A 3,613-nucleotide genomic window follows, 5' to 3' on the forward strand; every position below is an offset into this window, starting at 1 on the left:
AATCTTCTTTCTTCTTCTTCTTTCAAATGCTCTGTAAATTCTCCAAGTCTTAATCTCCATTCATGGAGTTATCAACATGCATAAGGGAATTGGTTTTACAAAAGTTTAGCCGCTCTTTCCAATTGCAACCAAATCATCATTTTGACTCAAGAGCCTCAGAGGTTCAAATAGAACATATTTCTTCATAATTACTTGCATGAGCTGAATGATGATTCAACAGTATCTTTCACAAACTCTACAATAGGCCTCGCAAAAATTAATAAGTCAGTGAACTTTACTTAGGTTTAAGGGAGGGTGGTGGTATTAATCCCTTGATTGGATTCACCCCACTTGACCTTAAATTTGGGCAAGGGATAGCTGATCTTACCTGGGGTGAAAACATGCAAGGCGATTCAAATTAACAACGCAACTCAATAGATCTACAGCTCAAAAAATCTTCATCAACCCACAATTGCAGCAACATTAGATCCAATTCCTTGACATTTTAGTTGCTGCTCGATGATGTCTCAAAGAGAAGGAAAGAAGACATTTCCAATTCTTTCTTTCCATTTTCCACTTTCCCCCTTTTCAATTGTGTCGTTTCCTTTTCTTTTTCTTTTTAGATTTTTTATTCTTTTTCTTTTTTTTTCTTCTCTGTTACCATGTAGTACATATTTTATTATAATAAAATTTGACCCATTGGATCTTTGTTTTTTTTTAAAAAAGAGCATGCATCTTGCTTTAGACTCTTCCTCTAATCCTCTACTCCTGCTACAGAAGCATATAAACCATAATGTAAAACTTTTAGCCGTTGTCGAGCATGTTTCTACTCCAAATAGTCACCTCACCAGGCAGTAACGCATAAGAGATGTAATCATTAGCCTTGGTGAGAAGTAAGAACCATCTAAGCATCTATAATTTCATGGGGGCAAATATATTAACCTCAAGAGAAAAGTCATTCTTCATATACTTCAACTTCGACAATAAAACATAGGAAGAACAAATTAAACAACAAGATGGTCAACAACACCCCACTCTGTTAAAGCTACGGAAGGTGAAAATTCTCCTACAACACTGCTAGGCAGATTGTTTGGTCAACAACATCCCACTCCGTGATTGACATAGTTACAACATAAACATGTTGGTCAGCCGCCAAACGTAAACTTATAGGCCATTTTCTTATAGCCAATAGAAGTGTCCCCAAGAGATATATAAGCCTTTTTCTTAAACTCCTTTACCTGGCCAGTCAAATTAGAATCACTCTTCGACCATTTTCAGAGTAGATGAATACCATCTGCGACCAAGGCCAAAACAAATATTTCCTGGATGAGTATACACCAATCTCCACATCAACCAAATACCTCGGAGCACAATGGAATATAGTTCATCATTATATTTATTCAATAGGTTATTAAAGAAAGCAACTAAGCAATACAGTGTGCAAACGTGTTACAGATAAATGTATCAGGTGCTAATGATCTAGAGTTTCTAGACATAGTGTTTTTTTCAGGGTGGACATGATTTCAAATTTCAATCCAACAGCTAAAAGTAACAACAAAGAAAAATAATACCCATGGGCATGAAGCATGAAAAATATTTAGTTTTCAAAGTAAGGTTAAAGAAAAAATTAGGGTTGATTTAGGAATAGTCCATTCTATTCTACTGATGAGACAGTCTTAACCATACACATGAATTGTGTTCACAGTCTTTTTATCATCTTTTTATTGTTTGGAGGATTTTCTATATGCAACAAGTACCATATCCATCTAAAAAATGCAGATAGTATGAAGATTATATCCAATTGCATGAGACGCTAATTATGGGTGAAAAACACTTATGGTCATTAACATTGTTGGATTGATTATAATTTAAGCAAGATATAAATTAAAAAAATAAGTAATGAACTATGATCATTTCCAAACTACTTTATGCACACTATATGTATACCCCTTACTTATTCCAAGAGAGAAAATGGAAAAATAGAAAAGGAAAAGGAACTGTAATATAGTTTTTTGATCAGTAAATACTGCCCAATAAACCCACTAAGATACAAATTAAGCATTTCATCGAGAAACACATTTTTGATAAAAGAACCTTCAGCATATTCAAATGTCAACATGTGCGACACATCATAAAAAACATAAAGAACTGGATTAGAAGTCATGCAAGCATACTTGTAAAAATTAATTCACTATCTCAACTGATCGTATATAAGTGTTTGCGAGTGTGCGTTGTGTACAAAATTTGATGCTTGTATTTTTTTAGAATCGTTCCTTAACAATACATCTCTTTCTCATGAAAGGTGACTCAAGTACTCTCTGGAAAAGAAATTTGAATAGCAGTAAGGATGCACATGATATTGACAAAATGAACAGCTAAAATCAACACCGTTGGGCTGCTATATTCTACTATTGATACTATTCAAAATTCACAAACCAAAGTAACTATTGTTTCGAGAGTTAAATGAGGAATAGGCTCTTATAAAAACAAATATAGAACAAAGCAAGTAACTTACAGTCTCGGTGCGTTGCTTAACCAAAATTAAGGAGTTTTCTTTTACTTCTGAATTGATTTTCATTTTTCAAGAAGAATATCTGCATCAACAACGCAAAAACCATTTTAGAAAATCTAAATCAAGAACTTTAGACCCACAAGTAGCTATAATAAGTGAAACTATATAGCTATACACGCACACCAATAGCAGAAGTAATATGAGAAAATACATATATGCACATAATAAGCTAAAATGAAGTCATTGTTTAGAACAAAAATTCTATCATATTGTTCTTCATCAAATATAGATATAACGACCAAAAATCTTAAAATAATTCACAGATATGCAACCATTATGCCATAATATGCTTGTCCGAATGAATGCCGATGAATATTGTCAAGCACTTATGGGATATCAAACAAATTCTTGATTTTCCTGGTTCGAGTAATTTTGAAATTTGATCTCCCAAACCAGTGATGCCACATTAGGTATTTCCGAGCGAATGTCGATGAATATTGTCAAACACTAATGGAATCGAACAATTTCTTGCTTTTCCTGTTTCAAGTTACTCCGAAATTTGATCTCCCAAATCAGTATATGCCACATTAGGCATATCCTAACAAATGCCGATGAATAATGTCAATCACTAATGGAATCAAACAATTCCCTGCTTTTCCAATTCAAATTTTACTTAAACATGTAAACAAAATATAACTTTTCTAGCTATGACATTTTTTTAAACTATTGGTGAACATCAAATATCCTTCAATAGAAAAACCACATATGCATACTCTATTAAATCTTGCTACAATAAAATAAGAAGATGACAAGAATGATCAGACCACTTAAGTGTATAGCAACCCGCTATGTTCGAACAAGTGATTGCACGCTTAGTCTCCTAGTGTGGTAGGTCGATGAAGTTGTTACAAAAGAAATTGCAAGCCAGGAGCAATAAAGGCAGAAGAATCGAATGGCAAAGAGAGGCGGCTCGGCAGGGAAGGAATGGAAAATTATCAAAGATGATATTTATTGACAAAACAATGGGTTGAATAGTAAGATAAATTCTTTGAGCCAGGTTGGATTTCAAACACCTCGACAAATTGATCGAGATAGATGGAAACACTCCCCCCCCCCCCCCCC

General features: G+C 34.0%; 1 long non-coding RNA gene across 1 annotated transcript in view; it reads right to left on the reverse strand.

The window, feature by feature from the left end:
- Positions 1-710: 710 nt before the first annotated feature.
- Positions 711-3,613, reverse strand: part of LOC125872798 (uncharacterized) — a 4,240-nt gene continuing 1,337 nt past the window's right edge. Inside the window, exons 2-3 of the long non-coding RNA XR_007447162.1 lie at positions 2,495-2,573; positions 711-891 (exon numbers count right to left, since the gene is read on the reverse strand). This is a non-coding gene — a long non-coding RNA (uncharacterized LOC125872798). The remainder of the gene's footprint in view (positions 892-2,494; positions 2,574-3,613) is intronic.

The sequence above is a fragment of the Solanum stenotomum genome, chromosome 8 (genome assembly GCF_019186545.1).
Source record: "Solanum stenotomum isolate F172 chromosome 8, ASM1918654v1, whole genome shotgun sequence".
Classification (NCBI taxonomy): Eukaryota; Viridiplantae; Streptophyta; class Magnoliopsida; order Solanales; family Solanaceae; genus Solanum; species Solanum stenotomum.